Below are 22,898 nucleotides of genomic sequence, written 5' to 3' on the forward strand. Positions count from 1 at the left end.
TCAGGAGTTAGAGATCAGCCTGGCCAACATGGTGAAACACCGTCTCTACTAAAAATACAAAAATTAGCCTGGTGTGGTGGCAGGTGCCTGTAATCCCAGCTATGTGGGAGGCTGAGGCAGAAGAATCGCTTGAACCCAGGAGGCAGAGGTTGCAGTGAGCCGAGATCGTGTCACTGCTCTCCAGTCTGGGTGACAGAGCAAGACTCAGTCTCAAAAAAATAAAATAAAATAAAATAAATAAAATAAAATAAATGAAATAAAATGTATGTTATACACATGTTAGTAGGACCATAGTTGATTAAATCCCAGTGGGATGAAGTTTCAGAAACGGACCTGTTGTTTCTTTATTTCTCTCTCTCTCTCTCTCTCTCTGTCTGCCTTCTTGTTCTCTCCACATATTAAGAGTGTATTAGTACAGATGTTCAAATACTCATCATTTTTCAACTGAGCAATAGCCTTCTCACTGGTCTCTTTGGTCTAAATCTTTAGTTCCTCTAATCTAAACTGTAAGTGAATGCCCAAGTAATTCTTTTAAAACACACATTTGATCTTCACTCTGGTTTAAAACCTTCAGCAGTTGTTCACAGCCTTCAGGATAAAGTAAAATTTTCAGAGTTCAGTATATAGACCCATCACCTCATGGCCACTGCCAACCACATTCACTTCCCATTTTGTTACCTCAAGTGGTCCTCTTAAACAGCACAGTCTTTCATAGTTCCAGTTCTTACGGTAGGAATCCCCCTGCCTTACTCATCTGGCCAACTCTTATTCATCTTCAAAACTCCAATTACATTGCTACCATCTGTTTCAGTGTCTTTCTCTCCCCACTAAACATAAGACCCTTAAGGGCAACGGCCTTAAATTCCAGGTCTAGCATAGGTCCCAGAACATAGCGCATGGTTAATATTCATTTGCTGAATAAATAAATGAATGAATAGTATAGAGATACTCTATTGCCTTAAAAACAGCATACTAAATATAAGTCCTCTTAGCCTACAACATTGAAATTAGTGATTCTCTGATTCAGCGGCAGTCACACAAATCAAGGTGATCTTCTTGATTGCCAGTTTTGATGACAGTGGCAGGCTGTCTGGAGCGGGCTGCCATGGCACTGGTTGCAGTGGGGGAGGCGCCTTCGGGGCTCTGTGCTGCATGAAGCTGAGGGGATCTGGGAACAGATGAAAGCCCCGCCCCCTTCCAAGTTGGAGGGTTGGGGGCCCTACCTTCCTAGCAGCTGCAGACCTGGGCATCTCTGAACTCTCAGAGACTTGGGAAACCACCCCGACCCCACCTTGCCCCACAGGTTTGGAAGTTCCTGCTCCTTCTGCCTGACATCTCCCCATTCCCGGCGACTGCTCCTATTTTGGAGTAAAGCTGTGGCCCAGCAGGGGCACTGTCATGACCTGGCAGCTGTGTGTGTGTTCAGGGCAGTGCTGATACGCCAGCACCCTGCCACCTCGGCCCCCTCCGGACTTTGGGCACCAAGGAGCACTGGCGGGAGGCTGAGTGGAGGCTAAGGGCAGCTCAGCACAGGAGTGCAGGCACCATAGGCACGAACAACCTGGGCTCTGCGGGCATCATGGACAGCAGGTTAATGGCAGCAGAAGGCAGACAGGCTCCTGGGTGGAAAGAGGCAGGACCCTGGTGAATCCCCACCTTCAGACCAGGGAAGGCCTGAGGCCTGAGGGCCAGGCTGCCGGTTTCATGGACTGGAGTGAGAACTTATGGTGCTTTTTCTGGGCCTGCCCATGGCTGGCCATGGAGCAGTCAGCACGCATTTCCTCCCCTCTGAAGCCCATAAAAACTCAAATTTAGATACGCTGGGCATATGACAAGACAACCTGCCTGCGGAGAGGAGCTACCCACCGTGGGTCTCTTCTGAGTACTTCTGTTGCTCAGTAAAGCACCTCTTTGCCTTCCTCACCCTCCACTTGGTCACATACCTTATTCTTCCTGGACATGGGACAAGAACTTGGGAGCTGCCAAATGGTGGGGCTGAAAGAGCTGTAACACAAACAGGGCTGAGACATGCCACTTGCTCACCACATTGTGGGCGATGAGAAGGAGAGAAGAGCTGTGGCCCTTCAGGGAACACAGGCCTTGGAGCCCCCAGAGCCAGGGCTGTGACACCCTCTTTAGGGCTCTGTGGTTCCTGGCATCTCCAAGCTTCTGGGCACCACCACATTCCCCTGTGCCAGCCACAGTAACTGCTTGCAGTACCTCTACTCCAGCGGCAGCCTCGCAGTGGGCCAGGGTCCGAGCTGGTGCCTGGAGCTGCCTGCTCTGCCATAGCCAGCATGTCTGGCTGTGCACAGTGGCCAGATCCCATGCTCACTCCTCACACACTCCACACTGCTCTGTGCCTGTCTCGCCCTTGGCAAGCATGGGATCCAGGCCAGTAGCACGAGTAGAATGCAGCCTGCCAGGCCAAGTGAGCAGAACGAGCCCAGCGGGCCCAAGCAAAACTCAGGCAAAGGCACCACCAGTCACAGAGGTTTCCAGCCAGAAAAATGACACCACAAGGATCCTGTGACAGTTTGAACTGGATTAGGAGCTTAACGACGATTGTGAATTAATCTCAGGGAAGAATCTAGGTTGATAAATGACTTTTTCTCTCAATCCTTTGTAGTTGCTTTGCCCTCATATATTTTGATAGTAGCTTTTCAGTGACTTGCTTTGTTGAGTCCTCAAAGCAGTCAACTTAGAAACAACGGCTCTTCTCCTATTCTTAGTTTATCAGTTTACATAATATTTAATTAAATTATGTAATTACAAGAACAAGCACAACTGACATAATCAGATTTGGGAGCAAATACCACGGGCTCTTGGCAAACATGGAACTCAACCTGTGGGGAAAAAAATTAGTGTGTCAACATGCTTGCCACAGGAGTGCAGAAGCACATGATATCAGTCTGTGAGTTTTGCCAAAGATGTGGAGAGAATCAGTTATGCTAGAGGTGGTTAAGTGGAATTAGGGTAAGAGACATTCTTCTGTAATAGGATTTTTTTGTTACCTATTTTAAGATGCTGCAATGCTTTGAAGTTAGTATTCTAAACATTAATTCTCAATGTACAGAAGTAAAGCTCTAAATATAATAGGCACAGGAGATTAAGCCAAACTGATTTTGACTCCAGAATATAATCTGGGCAGTCCTATTTTTAATGTCTGATATTTACCAATTCTTTCCTTCAAATAGCACAATATAAAAAATAGATAAGTTAAATTCTGGTAGAGTTTTTGTTATATATTGTTTTGTTTTATTTTCTCCTTATCTCCTTCAACATGGATAGACTACAATGATAAAGATTAATATTCAAGAATTCACTCAAAATTTTTGACTTCTGCATTATGGAAAAGTAAGCAATGAAACAATGATATTTCATTTAAGAGAAAATGCCTTTTTAAAACTTTGTGTTAATCTGAGCCATTTTTAATCAGGATGACCTAATTACATAGCTCAAAACAAGAGCAATGCAGAAGTCAATGCACCAATTCCAATGATAAAACATTGAAAGCACCACATAGGTAGAAAACACACTATTCTTTTGGTTACAGGGTCATCTCAAATCCAGGCAAAACCACCTCTCAGAAAAACACCAAGTCAAGGGGTTTTATGGTGGGATGGGGGTGCTTAGGAAGACTCAGTGTTCTCTCCAACAGAGGAAATAGTTACAAGGAGTGGATATGTGTGGAAGCCAGATGTTTCTGGAACTTTCAACAATACCAAAAGTAAGAAACTCTCTAAGTAATCTGTACAGAGTGATTATTTAAAAATCAGTGGACTCCTTTTGAGATAATTAGCCTATCTCTCATCACCATCACTCAATCTCAAAGTGATGGAGTCTGGGATCATTTTTTCTTCCGTTGCTGAGCTTCTTCATCCACAAGCAACAGCTCTCATAAACATACATAATTCAGAGATTCCTAAAGGAGAAGTTTTGTTTTTGTTTATTTTTCTGTAATATGTACAAATGTACATACTAGTATATATGAATATACATAGTATGTCATTTATATAAAGTACATCTTAATATATAACATCCACTGTAATATCTTTTAATCTCAGAAAGTAAAATTGTCCTGAGGGGCAGCAACATACCAGGTGTCATTAGTAATCTCAGATTAGTTGGAGCTCCTAGACTAGCCCACCAATACCATCAAGCAAATTTATTCTGTTATTCTCTGCTTTGGAATTTTTCACCCGTAACCTAATACCCTCATTTTCCACATTCCAGACAACTGTTAAATTGGAACTCACCTCCTTCTTGAAACAATGTCTTCAGACTTTCCTTTTGCCTTTGCCACCCCCGATGAAGACAGCTTTCCTGCACATACAAAACGTGTCTTACTTGCAGACGAAACTGCATTTATTGAAGTTTCAAAGGATGGCTCTTAATTTATTCCTGTGTTGCATGCAAGGAATTGTGGCTGAATTTTTTGGACAGTGTCTGACATTTTAAGTACAGTTTCCTCAGACCTCGGAGGGCCAAGGTCTCTGGAGAGAAGGCCTTCTTTGCTGACATCATAGTTACTGGTGCCCAGCAAGTATCCTGCCCACAGTCTGCTGATACTATGAGCAGTAATATCAGCAACCTCCCAACGTTTTACTTTTTCTTTGCTTAAAGAATGCTATTTTATCAGACCTCAACTTTTTTTTTTTGACTCAAAGCCTTCGATATTTGACCCCTCCCAGTTTCCTCTCTTATCCATCTTGTTATACACAGTCTTACAGTGGGAAACACCTGGCAGACCTTGGCACGGTTGTTAACAATAGAGAGGCAGGTCAAGAATGAACTCCAGATGAGATCAGAAACAAGAGTTTGGAGAAAAAAATGTGTGCAGAGGACAAAAGAAGAGATGGAAGGAAGGAGAGGAAACATTCTAACAGAAGTGCTCTCTGCCCTCTCCCTTCCTCCACCCTCCACTGCTTCCCCCCCTGGACTAGACCGGACTCTGATTTCATCTCTCTTCTTCCCACCTCCCACCACTCTCCATCTCCAAACAACAAGGATTCCAGATACGAGCTACAGCAATGGCTTCACCAGCAGGCTTGCTTCAAGGTCTGGCCCTTGGCATCAGAAACAGTAGTGACCACAACTGTGTCAGACGTCGGACTAAACACTGCAAGGACGTCGGACTAAACACTGCAGGTATTCCTAGGAATCCACCTCCCCTGCAATTAGCCACCACCAAAGCAGCCATGCGGGGTGGAGAAAGCAGGGTAAGCATGATCCCAGCTAGACACCAGCCTCAAAGTGCAAGCCCAGAAACCATATAGACCTCCCATACCACAAACACGTGATGGCACCCCAGCAATGGGTTTGATAGGAATGGATCCCAGCTCTGTGGCCTTTCGCATTGTGAAGCATCAGCCCAAGTCCACTGTCACTTCTTATAAGCTGCCAATCCACCCAAATTTGTCTGGCTTTGAGTCATCGATCTGATGAGAGTTGGAAATGCTAACTTGATTCTCTCTGCTTTCAAAGAAATGAAGAAACCCAGATGTGTGAGTCAAGAATGACCAGAAAATGGGTAACGTAAAAACTTAATCCAAAATAAACAAACAAAACCTAACAGCATGATATTGGGGGATTAGAAACAGGGGAGATATTCTGAAATGTGCACCGAATTGAGTAGGCACACCGGGAGTCTCAGTTACCACACTATATGAGATTTGGCATGAAAAGAGACAGAAACATGATTGCTGTTCGTCACAGACAAATGTCAGAACACCAGCCAAGCAACGCATCCGTAGATTGCTGCACGTGTCAGTGATGGCGTCCACTTCCTGCAGAGGAAGCCAGCGGCATGGTAGGATGCTTGTCCAGGAGAATCGTAAAGGAAATAGGAGCTATTTTGCTATTTTGGGGTGAGCAAATGGGAAGTCATGTCAGTCTTGTCCCCAACACACACAACCTCTATCTCCTATTTAGTTTTTCTCCTGTTCACCTGTTCTCCACCTTCCCTTTCCCTTTCCCCACCTTCTGCCACCCCTCCCCAGAGAAATTCCAACTATACATAAACAAGAAGATATTAAACAAATGAACTGGCTCCAGACGTCGTCATGAAATTGGGTATAAGTACCCACTTTTCTGACCCTACCCTGCAGTTATGTAAGGAAGAGCAGGCTTAATTGCTCCAATCCCATGGCTATGTTGACATATTTCCAAATGATTACATAACTTCCCCACATCCTTCTCTGGGAAGCAGTGTTTATCAAAAGCGTGGAAGCTGACAGGATGGCATTATTAGCACGGCTCTGAGCTGATCGCGTTGCTGATTTGTTGAGGATGATTTTAACTCTAGTCACTTACAGACGGGTTGCTTCCTGACACACTGCCCTCATAAAGGTAGACTACATAATAAAGGCATGCAAATGGAATGATAGGGGGATTACAGAGACACGAGCTATGGTGGGGGGTCTGGGGACATATTCTGAAATTATGGTAAGGCTAACAATGCAAACATAATTTTGGGTTCGCCTCCATTTGGGATTGTCTATTTAAGATGTGTAGGTGGAAATGGTGCACCAGGAAGCTGAATTCCAATGACATTTCCTCTGGAGGCAGGAAAAATAATTTCAATGTAACTCCAACAGTTGTAGGGGAGGGAGAGAGAAAGGAGGCTTTCTGTGATTGCCAATCCTGACGAAGAGTTCAAAGCTTTAGCAAATGAGCTGTTTCCTTCATAAACAGAGCCATAAAAGGGTTGTATCCAAGTTGTATCCTCCAACCTGGCCCAAACATTCCAGTAATATTGAACCAATGTAAACAGACTTGGATAATCAGAAATGGCTCGCAAAAAAGGGCACTAATAAGATACCTAATTTGTGCATCTGAGACTGGACCACATAAAATGTGTCTTAATTGCTGGGTAAAGTTTGTTGTTGTTGTTGTTGTTTTTGTTTTTTTTTTTTGTTTTTTTAGAGTCTCACTGTTGCCCAGGCTGGAGTGCAGTGGCATAATCTTGGCTCACTGCAACCTCCGTCTCCCAGGTTCAAGTGATTCTCCTGCCTCAGCCTCCCGAGTAGCTGGGACTACAGGTGCCTACCATCACGCCCAGCTAATTTGGTATTATTAGTAGAGACAGTTTCACCATATTGTCCAGGATGACCTCAAACTCCTGACCTTGTCATCTGCCCGCCTTGGCCCCCCAGATTTTCACTGCCTTCTTAATAACTGATTGTGGCAAATCCAAAGAATAGAGTGGGTGCCTGGGCCTCTTCCTGGCTCCCAGCAGTGCTTTGGTCGGCAAGTCAAGATGTGAGGACCGCAGGTGGACAAGCACGTCCCCAGGACCCTCCCCAACCACAGTCAACAAAAGGTTGCACCTCGGCAGCAGGGTAGTTTGGTTGAGGCAGAAGTGCCTGAAACAGCTCCCTGTCACTCACTCTCATTTACAGAGACTACAACAGATTTGTCTGATTTGCTATCATTATCTGGAGGAGAATCTGCAGATCACACAGCAGTGTTAGCATTTGGGCTGGTGCTTTCCTCCAGAGAGTCCATCCAAACACCCTGCAGGACTGCAGCCTCTCCCATTTTCTATGTCTCTTCTGTGTCATCTCTCGCTTCTGACTCCTTAGCTAAAAAGTCTGTTCATTGCCCATTTCTCCCTTACCTCCTGCCTCCCGTTCCTTCTGTTTCATTTTACCTCTTTATGAGGAAAAGAAGCAAAAGAGAAAGATTTCCAACTTCTTTAAGAGTATGCTACTGAAGGCAATGGTTATGTTGCTCTGTAATTCACAGCCCCAAGAGCCAGGGCAGCACTAGTGGTCTCCGGGCTGCCTAAGGAACAGGCCGGGACTGAGTGAGAGTTGATCTGATGTTATCTCCACAGTTTTTCACCATATAGTGCTAATTGCTTCTTCTGTTTTAGACTTATATTAAGGCTCTTTCTAAAGGATCCAAAGCACCTTTAAAAAAAATTCGGATTTTTTTAATGATCATCAATTCTAAAAATTACACAGTTGTCAAAGATCATGAATAAACAGTTGATTTAAAATGAAGTCTAAATAGTTTATGAACATAGGAAAACTTAACTTTGATCATAATTAAAAATATGCAGATTAAAACAGTAACAAGGTACTATTTTTCACATATTAGTACGGTAAATAGATAAAAGAAAATTAATTGTACACAAAGAGTTGGTGTGGGAGTAGAAAAACTGACACTCGTGAATATAACGTTGATGGGAGAATAAACATACTAAATTTATAGTGGGTCAATTTGGCAAAACGAATCAACATTTTAAGTGCATATCCATTGATAAACTTTTTGGTGCAGTTTGGAGTTCATGTCAAAATTTGGCAGAAAGTAAAGATAGCTCCCATAAACTCCAACTCCCACACATGTACAGCCGGCCCTACAATCAACATCCTGCATCAGAGTGGTTCATATGCTACAATCCATGAACTGACATTGACACAGATTATCACCTAAAGTCCGTAGTTTGCATCAGGGCTAACTCTTGGTATGTATTCTGTGGGTTTGGATAAATGTATAATGACATGTGTCCACCATTGCAGTAACATACAGAACAGTTTCACCGTCCTAAAAGTCCTCTGTACTCTGCCTAATTATCCCTCCCTCCCCCAAATCCCTGGTAACCACTGATCCTTTTACTGATTCTGTGGTTTTGTCTTTCCCATAATGTCATAGAGCTGGAGTCATACAGCATGTAGCCATTTCAAATTGGTTATTTTCATTCAATAATATGCCGTTAGTGTTCCTCCAAGTCTTTTCATGGCTTGATAGTTCATTTCTTTTGACGGAATAATATTTCATTGTCTGGGTGTATCACAGTTTATTTATCTATGCACCTACTAAAGAACATCTTGGTTGCTTCCAAGTTTTGGCAATTATGAATAAAGCTGTACAGGTTTTTGTATGGACATAAGTTTTCAACTTCTTTGAGTAAATACCAAGGAGCATGACTGATGGATCATATGGTAAAAGTATGTTTAGTTTTTTTAAGAAACTGCCAAACTGTCTTTTAAAGTAGCGATACCACTTTTCATTCCTAACACCAATGAATGAGAGTTCCTGTTACTCCACATCCTTGTCAGCATTTGGTGTTGTCAGTGTTTTGGGTTTTGGCCATTCTAATAGGTGTGATGTGATATCCTAGTGTTGTTTTAGCCTGAAATTCTCCAGTGACATATGCTGTTGAGCTAAGGAATCTCATATATATATATATATATATATATATATATATATATATATCCATTAATCAAGTGATGCCTTTGAATGAAAAATTAACTTTGGGAATATGATGGGCTGGCAAACAAAATGCATACATTATGAAATAAACCTCCTCCCATCAGAAATAAAGACACATTAAAACAGCTCAGAGAATATGACATATTCATATCCTAATGAGTTTTTGTTCAATATCACCCAGATCCGTGTTTTCCTAACATTTTTAGATTATCATCTGCAGTGAGAAAAGCATCTTACTTTTGAGAGATACACCCACACACGCCTAAAACAAAAGCTTCAGAAATCAGTATTTACCATTCCTATATCTGCTGCACTCAGTTTTACATTTCAGTTCTAATATACTGTTATTTATTCTATTGCATTTTTTAAACTAAATTGTGTTTGCTATCATCTAAGTCAACCTTATGACTCATTAATGAGTTGTCATCTACATTTTAAAATAATCAAGATAACTATACTTCTTAAATGTGTAAAGTAATAATTTGTGGAAAACTTATCTTTAAGATTAATCATAATTATCAACTTTATAATTGTCTAAACTTTCAAATTTCTCTGGATCAAGATTTTCCATTTGAACAATTAAGACATGAATACGATGCTCAGGACCAGATTAACTTCATATTTTTTACTTTTTATTTTAAAAGATGCCAGATGTCCATCTATAATCTCCTATATCACATCTTCAGGAAACTTAAAAAGAAAAATCCAACCTTGAAAATTTTATCATATTAAATATTACCTTGTTCATATTTGAAACTTAACTTCAAAGTCTCTAAATACAAGTTCTGATCTGCGACTGTCTGCTTTCACTTTCATCTTTTAGAAACGTATATGTATTTTCTTCTTTCTTTCTACCTCATTCTTTGTTTAATTGCCTTTTGTTTCTTTCCCTTCATTCTATTTTCCTGCCTTACACCTTCCTTTCCCATTTCTTTCTTGCCTTTCCCTACTTCCTCTTTTTCTGGGCTTCATTCTTTTTTTTCCTTTCTTTCTCTAGCTCTCCCTGTCCTTCTCATTTCCTCCCCGTTCCTCTCTTTTTTCTCTCTCCTTGTGTTCACAACTTTCGTACAGCATCAATAGCTAGTATTTTTCTTTCAACTCACTCCTAAAATTTTCTTTCTTCTCTTTTAAATATCCTTTTATCACTCAACTCTACTTTTCAATTACCTTTCCATGCCAGTGATGGTAAATGAAAAATTATTCCCAGTTGATACCACTGGAGATAAAGACAATAAAAATATGCCTCATTTAAAGTTTGTGTGTATGTGCATATGTGTGTGTGTGTGTGTCTGTATCTGTGTATAAAACCTAATATGAATTCTCAGTATTTCAGAGAATGCTACCAGTGTATTTCCAGAAAGCTAGTTTTGATAGGAAGAAAGAGGCTTAAGCACAGAGCAATGGGAGGAAAGGGACCACAACAAAGACCCATGTCTACTACAAAGACCCATGTTTGCAAAAACAAGGGGCCGAGCTTGGATTTCAGAGTCATATATTCCTTTTATGAAGCTCGGCATATTTATCTGAAAACAAAAACAAAACTAAAAGCAAATACTACAGTAATAATTACAAGTTGACTACATTTTATTATAAGGTGCCTTCACAAAGAGTCAGTTTCATTTGTTACATCTCCCTGGAAAACCTTTCTAGGCCACCTTAAGCCATGGGTCCTGGTTTTCTAGGACTTAAAGATGAAATAGATTCAAATTACTTTCTACTTCAAATAAAATCTGTGCCTCGTTTGGCTGTGCTGTGAGGTAGAGGAGATAATATTCAGCTTCTGGTGGTAACACCACTTCCAACTTTTGATTAGGTCTTTATCCTTCCTCCTCTGTAAATCATGTAAAGTAGCACCTCAACTAACAGCACTTGGCAAAGTGGAAGGGTTAAGTAAGATAACAAATGTGAAATGCTTAGAGAAAGCAAATACAGCTTTGTAAATGTGTTATAAAAACGCCATTTTTACAAACCAATGAAAATACCTATTCTGGAAATATAATCATATCCTACCTCCATGGTTTGTTACCCAGCAACAAATTGGGTATGTAAAAACTTCACAACTTGAAATATTTCTCACGCAAGACGAAAACCTCCAAGTTCTCTGCCCACCACCTGTACCCTATAATACCCACAAAAGGGATCACTTAGGAAGGAAGGGAAAATATTATCATTTTAAATTAATTTAGCACCATGGAGGTGCTAAGCGATGTTCAGAATAATGTATTCAAAATAACACATGGAAATAATAAAATCCTATCTTGCTTATTCCTCCCTGAGGCAAAAGTTTGATTTGTTTTATTCTTCCTCAGTGTCTGTGCACCTCATTGTTTACTAGGTAACCGCAATGTATGATGCACAGACAACTTTTTTCAATGTTTCAAAATTATAAAACTTTGACATGGAAACACTTTTTTAAAAGTTGATTTTATTTCTCCCTCTGGTGTCAGGGATGTGATGCTGTTTTGTTGGGCAGCTGGAGACAAGTTAAAATAGCTCACCAAAGGGAGAGGAAATAAGGCAAAGGGAGATGATTCTGAGGCACAGAAAACCTCTCAATAAAATAAACATCTGGGGCCAGAGGGGACAGGTAATCTGATGCCCTGCAGCAGTTTGGATCAGTTGCAATTACTTCTTTTCCAGCACAGAAGTATTCAAACTTCCCCCAAATCCAATCCAGTCTCTGTTTTACTTTTAGATTTCAAAACTTAAATCACAGTTATTAACCAATAAACAAACGCAATGTATTATACGAAACAGCTCTGAATTCATTCCTGCAATAGGATACTGGAAATCAGTCTTAAGAAGCAGCATCACATTATTCACGAAAGAGAGGCTACTGGCAGTAGGAGTAAATATGTTACATTTGTACACTATGGGCAAGTGTATATAGAAGTCATTCATTTCTGCTTTCCACCTTTCTCCCCAATATGAATCTACAAAGTCAGTTTGTAGCCTGAAAGTCATATCTGGAAACTACCTTTAATGAATACAAGTTTCTCCTGAGCCAGAAAAAAAAAGGATTGTCTTCCTTTTCCTAACTTCCTAATCCTTTTCACTCCCCAGTTGCCCAGTGTGGTAACAAAAGGAGACTAGATTTATCTCCACGACACCCCAAGAAACTCCAACAAAAGACAGCACCTTATCAAGGCACTTAGAGTCCCCCTGACTTACAAAATTTTTATCTTAAAAATATGTCATTATATTTTTTCAGCACAAAAGAAAACCATATTTAGATAAAAGCCTAATTAAGTAGCCACATGCATAACAAACACACATGCCCTTCCTTTTCTGTGAATTTAGTACATGCTCCAGCCAGTCATTCTATTCTCAGCACCTGTGAAGACTTATTTGTAAATGTAATGAGTTACATTGTAAGGAACATGTCAAATCATACATTGAAAATGAAGCTTGGAATGCATCTGCTTTGTAATTTTACCCAGTGGATACCTATTCATGTTCACCTGACTTTATTTTCATGTGTGTGTGTGTGTGTGTGTGTGTAATATTTTTAAGTATGCTTGCTATGAGAATCCCTGATACCTCGTTCTCACTGTAATTCTTTATTATAGTAATATATTCTGTAAAACAAAAAAAACTGATGAGAAGATGGGGTTGGAGGAATTGGAAATCAAATCTCCGTTCTTAATAGTTCCTTCACAACTGGCTTCTTAGCCACCAAAGGTTTGGTGATTCTGTCAAGCTTGGGTTGTTTGCTGCCTGTCTCTGCCAGCTGCTGCAATGGTGATTTCATATCCCAGGTTTCTTTGTTGACAGACAGGTACATGCTGCTATTATACACTGTATCTAAGGGGTTTTCTATAGAAAAGTAAAGAAAGTAAGTGAGGAGCACAGGCAGCTCCACTGCTCCTGCACCAAACCAACACCACTTTGGATAATGATACTTGTCATCTGCTTAAAGTAACAAGTAATTCAGTTCCCGTATGTTTATATGAAATTAATCATACAAGGACTGTTTTCTGACCCAGGCTCATTTAACTTTATAAAACGTAGCTACTTCCAACTGGGAGATCTTGAAAACGGCCCTTCAATGAATCAGACAAAAACAGTGAGCTCAGCTTAGCGGGGAAGTTAGCAGGAAGGCAGAGGTTATGTCTATAGACACATATAAATGTACACATACATGTTAGTTTTCAATGATTGTTTCTGATGTATGCCACCAAGAGCCAAATGCTGCTGTAATCTGAGGTATGGTTACTCACTCTCTCTGTCTTTCTCCTGCTTAAGTTTTAAAGGTTGATTCAAGGGTCAGCTGAGGTGTTTCTTCAGCACTAACCCATCCCCTTGTGAAAGGCTATGGCCTATGGAGGGCAGGATGCTCAAGGCACAACAATGGAGCTCAGTCTGCAGAGAACCACAGAGCACTAGGTAGCAGCTAGATTCTCTCACAGTTATGCACATGTCTCTGCTTCTGAAAAAAGAAAATGAAACAATTATTTTCCCCTACCTCCTACTCTCCTGTTTGAGTTGGTTTTCATAGTGATATATATATATTTTTTTTTGCAAAAAGAATCTGTTCTCTCATTTTGAATATATATTTGACACATCCTTAGAAAATATTTTTGAATTTTAGGATTTTCCTTTTCCTTTGTTAAGGCTCCAGCATTTCCCCTCAGTCCTATAGATAAGAATAGTAGAACATTAGATATGAAAGGGCCTCAGAGATCGTCTAAGCAGCCTAACAGCTTCATTTTGCAAGTGAGGAAATTGAGTTCAAGAGAAGGAATGGTGAGCCCAAGCTCATGTTGTCAATTCCTAGCAAAATAACAAGAATGACAACTAGGTCTCATGACTGCAAGGCTGGAACAGGTTTTCCATGAGCACTGCTTCTGGGTGCCCCACATTTACAGGTTCTTTCACGATTTTTAAAGAGCAAACCCATCTTTAATTTTCAATGTATCCTGAACATGATATGTACACCCAGCAGGTATTTAAGAAATGTTGGGTGAAATAAAGTGTCGAGACCTCTATGAAAGTTTTTTTCTTCATATAATGGAAAAAAAAAGAATACAAAACATTCAAGGAAAAGAAAGTAGAAAAACTGCCGTCTGTAAAATAATTCTTTCTCCCAGCCTTAGCCTTGTGCATGTATGGTTGGCCTTCCTAGCTTCTTGCTTACCCTCTGAATTTGGTATCACTGTTAAATCCTATCTCTCTGCTTAACTCTGGGGGGTGTAATATTTCAGCATCCCACTTGCAGAGGTGGAAGATTTAAGAATAAACAGTGATCTCTAGACAACATAGCAAGTCACTGAGACTATTACAAGTGTGGCAAGACAATTCCCATCTTACTCTCTAGAACACACAACTGCTTTAGTTTATAAACATCTATAGGACCATGGAGTGTTACTTTTCCTCTGTTTACAAATGCTTTATGCAACAGCAAAGCATTTCTAATTCTGCTGCTTTTGTGTGAAACTGTGCAGAAAGATTGCCTGGCACGTGTGGAATATAAGACAGATTTTTTTAATACAGCATGGCAGTCAGAAGCATTCATTTTGTTTAGTCTGTGTGGTATTTGGGGGACATTCCCATCAGGGAGACAGTGTTTAAATGCATATTGTAATACAGTATGTTCCAGTAAATTGGGAGCAAATGTTCATCCTCCAAAACCAAAGGGTCAAAAAACTCTGTAGGCTCATGTTTAAGGATATATTTAAGATTTATTTAAGATATACAAACCAGGAAAAATATCATGTAAATAATTAAAGTATAAGTGCAATTATTTTATTAATATGAGAACTCTTATTAATATGAGTATTTCAGAATTAGGTCAAACTTAAAAACCCCATATAGTTAGAATGTGTTATTTTCTGTACTTTGAGTGTGAACTGCAGATTTTTTTTCCCCTTTGAAAGAATTCCAGTTATTACCAAGTAAAAGATGCAAGGGCACTTAATGACAAACATTTTAACTTCAAAGCCAAAAAACAGACCAAAATAGAAAATAAATTGGGTTTCAATGAATCATTTCACTGACTAATACAAGCTCTGCTGAGGATGCGTCAGGTCCTAAAGGAAAACTTTGAAATAATCAATGTGACTGACACTCAATTTTTGATACAGTTGAGAATTTTTTGATTGTCAAAAGAACACACTTCATGTGTCTCCAAAAATAACATGCGATACCTTAATGTAACATCCAAAAAGCGTATTTCATTTTTATGTGCTGTATGTTATTATTATGTTAATATTAATATTAAAAATAAAATAAAACACTAATCAAGGTTTCATTCCCAACAAGTCATCATTAAATAAATGCCACATTCTTGATTGCACTAAGGCCAATTAAATCTAATTTCTCTTCTGTTTCCATACATAGGTTGCTGCTGTATGTGCAATCCAGGGGTAATTAATTGCCACCAATTGCCTCCCTCTAAAAATGAGAGTGTCTGCAATTGGTAGCACAACATGTGCCCCTGAGACCAAACATAGCCTAATGCTGTTTAGGATGTTCATGGTTCTTTAATGACCCAGAGTAAACTTTTTCTTTCTACAAACTGCCATGCATTTTGTCTGTCTCTTGTGCAGAGAACTACTCAGGGCTTTTTGGCTTCATAAACAAATTCAGACTGCATAGAAAGCCACAGGTGGGATAGAAAGGGCTACTCCCATCTCCACCCACTGCAAGAACTAAACACAGCTTTTCAGTAGGTATCAGCTCCTACCTGGATATAAAATTCCAAACAGGTCAACATTTAAAAAATAATAATTTTTCAACATTATTAGAAAACAGCCTGCCACTTGGAAAGGTGCTTGCAAAAGGAGAGGAAGTTATAGTTTTTATTATTTAACATGAAGTTGCAAAAGAAGCCTCAGGAGGTCTAATCACCATTAAAACAGACTCTAAATGGCAACGTCAGAAACAATGTCAGCACAGGGACCCCTGCTCTGGATTTGCAGATTCTTGAAGTTGGAAGGAACCACAAGAAGTTAAACAACCAATCCCCTTCTCTTAGAGACAGAGTGCTTTTAGCCTATTTCTACCCAATGCATATCAGTTCTACTTGTAAAATCTCAGCAACAGAATATCCTGCTCTTGCTAACTAATCTGATATTTAATGATCCTATGATTTTTTAAAAATGCACTTAATCTCAATCCATCCTGCTGGACCAGTTTACTGGGAGAGCAGAAAACAGCTTCTTCCCAAAATCTAGATAAAAACCCCTTTAGAAGTAAAGGTGGTTATTCAGTCTTACTGCTCTCTTCTGAAAGCTACATATCTCAATTCTTTAACTTTTTCTGTCCAAATTCTCACACTGCTCATTTATAGCAGCTAAGTTGAAAACAGTTCAGAAGCTGAGAGTACTGAACACAAAATTCCCTAAACTAGACCATTTTAATAATCATAGTAGCTTTCCTGATTTTTCAATACTTATTTTGTTTTTCTCTCAGCTAGCTTATCCACAATGAAAGCAAGAAAGGTTATTCCTGCCCTTGGAGAGAATTAGGCATCCCCTATCGCCTATGTGCAAGCTTAGCTTTCTTACCCAAGGGCACCTCCCTTTTCTGATGAATTTCTGGCCATGCCTCATAATTTACCAAAGTCATCCTTAATTTTAATGCTAGCTTCCAGGGTCATCCTCAAGCTTGGGGTCAGTTTGTCTCTATTCCATCATTTCGAATATTTATAAGTATTAGACAACAAAGGTCCACGAGTGGCCTCCAAACAACTCCCCTAGGTTGAAGCTGATTCACCGATAACCACTCTTCAAACAGACTCTGCATTTAACCTGTTCATACTGGTATTTTCAAATTCATCTGAATTTTCATATTACATGTACCTATACCCTCAATGAAACCCTATGATGATGTATTCGCTACAAAATGCCTGTGTGTATGTTTCTCTGTGGGTATATATAGTAAATTAAGATGTCCTTCTGAGATCAGTAAAGCTGTGCCCTGGAATGCTATAGCATTTAACCACAGGTTTGATCCAACTTCCTTTGTAAATCACCGTGGGCATGTGCTTTCTGAAATATGTACGTGAATTATTGCCTTATTTTCATACTGTGGGTATTGTTTATTATGGAAGGGCCATTAACCCTGTAAGATGCAGATAATCTTCCACTTGCTTGTCTACAGCAGAAGATCATTTACTGTCACACTGATTAAATATATTATGACAGCAAAGCTAGTAATGTGCAAGGTATGGGCACGGGAAGAACATGCTTCATGCACCTTCTCTGCCAGCTCTCTGCAGAACAGTTTCTGTATCTAATTTGATACTTTTCAAATAAAGAACATCACATTACCGGGAGCCATTTTACTCTCACATTCTCACATGCATTGGTCTCCAGAGAAAACCCAGGTAAAGGATTTATATAAAAATTGTACTTACAAAGTAACACTCCTGATTAAGTTTATTATTAGTGTCCAGAGTATGTATACTCTTGATGCCTGAAACACTGAACTCAAGGTTTCTCCTTTAGTACAAGCAATAAAACAAATCTCAGGCTGACCTTCCCCCAGACAAGTGCTAAAATAATGGTATTCCCCAACTTACTTTTAAACCTAAGCCTACAAGGGAAGCTTCAACATGATACACAAGGGCGCAGCCCACATACACATGTACATAAAGATACATTATAAATTACATTTTCTACATACTGTCTCTATACACACACAGAAGCTGCTATAATTTAGTTATTTACTATGTGCTACTAGTGCTGTAAAATGTCATTTTCTAAGAATACATTTGAGGCTTAAGTCAGCATTTTTATGATATCATCTGCACTGGGAAAACATTAAAGGCTCAATATTTAATAAACATAATAAACATCCCCATGAAACAAATTGTTCATAAACTACCTGTTTAATTTTTCAGGGTTCCTGAACCACATATTTTCTTATTAGTTGTGAGCCTGCTGGGTTGGAGGATAGATAGGGCCTGTCAGGGATAGAATATAATGTAGCGGTTTTATGAATTATTTCTGTGAGGAAAAGCCTATTACAGCTGACAAGAGGGTGATGATATTAGCCCATCATCATTCAGACGGCACTACCCTGCCCCCTTTCATCCGTCAGGCCTCTTGTATAGGGGCTGTAAGCCACACCGTCTTTGCACAGCCAACACAAAGACAAATTTTACTCTTTTTCCGAGTCCATGAAACATTTAGTATTTCATTTTGAATCATGGCAGATGACAGAAACAAATGGCCTAATGAATCTCGCTTATTGTCCCTTGCAAATCTGAAGATGAGCTAAAAGTAAAATCTGTTTCTTTTCTTTTTTTTCTTTCTTCCTTCTTTTTTTATTCTTTTTTGGTGCATTTATTCCTCCTGGACAGATCTCTGCTGCATTCTAAATAGATGCTGTGGCTATAAGATTATTTTTATAAACAAGTGGTTGGATTTGGAAATCAATTCCACCACTCTTGGACAGCCCTTTTCACCATCATCTTCTATAGTCATCTTTGGGACGATAAGCATTTTCACCCATTTGTTGCTTTATAAAGCAGGCATACAACAGGAGGCAGGATCAGAAGGAAAAGCAACAGGAAAAATCTTAATGTATTTGGGGAAAATGACAACTACTCATCAAAGGTTAATATGAATTATATACTTTTCCATGTTATTGAAAGGGATATTAATTGTCTGCCCAAATCCTCCAAAGTGCCAATTTACAAATAATTTGGCTGAACTTACAAAGCTCTTATGGTTACCTTTTCTAGGTATATTTACTTTAAAGACGGAATGGGACTGTAAGGGATTTGTTGGGTGGAGCTGTTCTGAAATATAATGGAAAAGACTCAGAGAAATGGTTCAGCTCATCAAAGCATCATTCTCTTATTTGCCATTCGAAAGGCTCCTGGGCAGAACTGAACACAGGCAGTGCTTCTCTGGTGGCCTGACAAATATCACCTATCAGGAGATTTCCTTCATGCTCTTTGCTGCCCTTTTTTTTTTTTTTTTTGAGACGGAGTCTTGCTCTGTGCCCCAGGCTGGAGTGCAGTGGCGCGATCTCCGCTCACTGCAAGCTCCGCCCCCCCGGGTTCACGCCATTCAAAGGAGAGTCTTCTCTCCAGTGTTTGCTGGCCCTGTCAGCTGCATCACACTGCATTGCCATGTGTTCCCAGCGGCCCACAGCTCCCAGCCCGTGCCCCTTTATTATACATGCATGTTTTTAACAAAACGCAAAGGCTTTGAGACATATGCATTTAACTTTGTAAAAATGGACAAGGAAACATGACAGAGTTGGGGCTAGAAATAGGAAAAAATGTTAGGGGCTAGGAAGAGAAAAATTCCTCCTCTGGTTCTGGCATGCCTTGGCCTCTTTTCCCCCTTTTCTCTGTGACTCTGTAATGGCTTTTTCACAGCCATTAGAGTTGTCAAGTAAATTTTTCTTAGTTCAAGTATATACAATTGATCCTGATAGATGTTAATAGCTCCCAAACTAAGGCAGAGTCTGCAGTCAACACACAGGAATAACAATTCTGTGGTTAAAATGAAAAAAGGAAGTTTGACAGTTAATGCCGTAAGATAGGCCAGAGGCACTCCAGGTCAAATTTCCTTCATTTTTTTTTTTTGGAGTAAAAGTTGACCGATGATGCTCATAAGTCATACAACATTGATTTTTTAGGTTTAAGTAATTTTATAATGTTTTTACAGAATATAAAATGTGGCAAGCTACTTTTAAAAAATGATATTTAAAAATATGTTTGTTTTCTCTTACGATTTTTCTCAGACAACATGCTACCTGAAATTTTGGTTTTAATATTAGTGCTGCGAACTTTTCTAACAGAATTCTTGCTAGTTTTTTAAGATGATGATGGTAGGAAATATTGTACCAATGCACTTCTATCACTTTTATTATGCTCTTGCATTACTGATTTCCAAAGCAACATTTGCTTTTTCCAAAGAGCAAGCATTTTAGAGCTGCTCGTCACTTATTTCATAAATATCTAAAGAGTATGAGGTTCTTTCAATCCAAATACACCAGAAATTGAAATCAAAGGAAGAATGACAGTTGCTCAAATAGGAAATGTGTAGGGTTTACAGTTTTTAGCACTGTGTTCTTCTGCACTACCCAGTGCCATTTGTGGCCTCTCCTTGTCAGTCTCTGAGCCCACCCTAAGTGCCAGGCTGAACGAAAATTTTTTTAATTATAAGAATTAATAGGCCGGGCGCGGTGGCTCAAGCCTGTAATCCCAGCACTTTGGGAGGCCGAGACGGATGGATCACGAGGTCAGGAGATCGAGACCATCCTGGCTAGCACGGTGAAACCCCGTCTCTACTAAAAAATACAAAAAACTAGCCGGGCGTGGTGGCGGGCCCCTGTAGTCCCAGCTACTCGGGAGGCCGAGGCAGGAGAATGGCGTAAACCTGGGAGGCGGAGCTTGCAGTGAGCTGAGATCCGGCCACTGCACTCCAGCCTGGGCGACAGAGCGAGACTCCGTCTCAAAAAAAAAAAAAAAAAAAGAATTAATAAATACCTTATACTTCTTTCTGCATATTATCAAAGGGGAAAAAGTTGGTTGACTAACGGAAATATATACCAACTTCCTTTCAAATATATAACAAAGTAACCCAAAAAAAGAGAACTAAAAAAGAGTGAAAGAGATATATTTGCCCCCATAAACTTAACTTGTTTCTTAAAAGACTGAATATGTAAAGCAATGCTTAATAGGGTCATAGTGAAAGAAAGCTCTGAGCAGCGAAATCAGTATCTTCTGGTTTCCATGGTCTTGCCATCAAGGCAAATATGTTTGCTTCTAACTTTGGTGTGCTTTCTAGTTAAACAGTGAAGGCCAATTTTCTACTGTTATTAAAGGGTATCTCTTTAAACTTCCTAGAAACACTTACGTGTTAAAAATGCTGAAATATTTTATTAAAGATTGATGTAATATTGCAGAATTATCAAGCAACTGAAGTTGGATGGAGGAAAATGAGAAGTGAGGCAAAATATTCGTGTACACTTATTAACAGAGAAAGGAACATTGACCAGCGAATATTAGGTGGAACCATATAAAACTGCTGCTTTTGTAGGTCAGAAACGGTTGAGTATCAGCAATTTCATATGGTTCAACCTAATTAGATACAGCATTTGTATTAAGCCCAAGTTGCACATTTCTTATAGAAAAATAAGCACATAAAATTGTTCAATGATATCTTGGTGCCTGATGAGGGGTAGTTATTACTTCTAAAGTCAACATAAAATTTCATTAAAAGAATTCCATACCAGTACAGTTTAAGGGAACCCTCCAGGAGATAACTTGTATTATTTCAACTCTTCCCGTTCCTTTGACGAGCAGCTCCTACCTCCCTTACAAAAGTAGACATGGTTCTTTTCTTCCAGTGTCACATTCTTGGATCCACAGAAATTGTCAAGAAAAGCCTTAAAATAACAGTATGGAGATGCTAAACGATGATAGGGCCTCATTCTTCATTGCATGAGCTTGTGACCAGTAGACACACAGAGCCTCACACTCAGAAGCCACTCCACTTGAGGTTTAATGCTTTGTAGTCACTAACTTCAGATTGTTAATAATTTAATCTTTAGTCATAATTTTATCTTTGATTTTGTTTTGTTAGTGAAGTGCAACGGAATAATAAAGGTTGTACCAAGGGCTTGGAGACTCAGCTTATATACAGCCAGCCTCCTGCTACCTCTGGGAATCAGTTCTTAGCCATCTCCCATGTGTCCATCCAATGACTACCTCAACCTTCACCCCTGGCAGGGGCCTGGACACAAATGCAGAAAGGACTGAGTTGGTTATGCACACTCCACAGGCTTTGCATCTCACCACAGGACCCCAGGCACCTGTGACCATCTGCACCTGGTGGCTGAGGAAGCACATTAACTAGGTGGAGAGAGATCATGGAAGAAAAAAAGCCTTTTCTTTTCCGGCTTTTAAAACAAGGAGAGTCCCCCATTTTCATTTTTACTGGATTCTGCAAATGATGTGGCTAGCCCTATTTAAATGTATTTGTAACACCTGTGTGAGAAAGCAGACGTGCCAGAGAAAGCTGAAGATAGTATGGAATCTGGAAGATGTGAATGTTTGTGTGTGTGCGTGTGTGTGGGTGCATGTGTGTGTTTTCTGAGGAGAAAGGAGGAAGGATGAGCAAGGAATCTATTAGAAGGATAGATTTGAAGGAAAGATGTGCAAAGTCCAGAAAATAGAAATCACTTTTTCTACTGACAGTGAATGAATTAAAATACCAATTTCAGGAATAAAAAAGGAAGAAGGCCCTAGTATCAAATTAAAGCTCAATTTGTTCTCTTTCCTGCCGATATTGAGTCCAAATGCAGATTATTTCAGCACAAAATAATTGAGAATGTGTCAGAGGTACTACAATAACCTTTAGGTTCCAAGAAGGTTGAGAAAACCTGAGAAAGGCTGAAAAACCAGGAGGAGAAGCTGGAATCTGGAACAAGAAACTTTTGTACAATTTTAGCTCCTGTAAGTAATGTGGAAGACACTCAAAAAATTGAGCTTTTGCCAATGTTAGAAGATTCCATTTAATATGCATGTATTGTTATAACACTTTTTCTTATTATTTTCTGCTAAATACTTCCATTTTTCTATAACCATGTACTGAGAATAATTGGATATTCCAAACATATCGCAAGGCAGCTATATCCAGGAGAGGGGTAGAATACATATGCAAGTAAAGGTAACTTGGCGTTTTTGTTGAAAGGGTGTTTCTGGCACT

Source organism: Macaca fascicularis, chromosome 7, assembly GCF_037993035.2.
Source record: "Macaca fascicularis isolate 582-1 chromosome 7, T2T-MFA8v1.1".
Taxonomy (NCBI): Eukaryota; Metazoa; Chordata; class Mammalia; order Primates; family Cercopithecidae; genus Macaca; species Macaca fascicularis.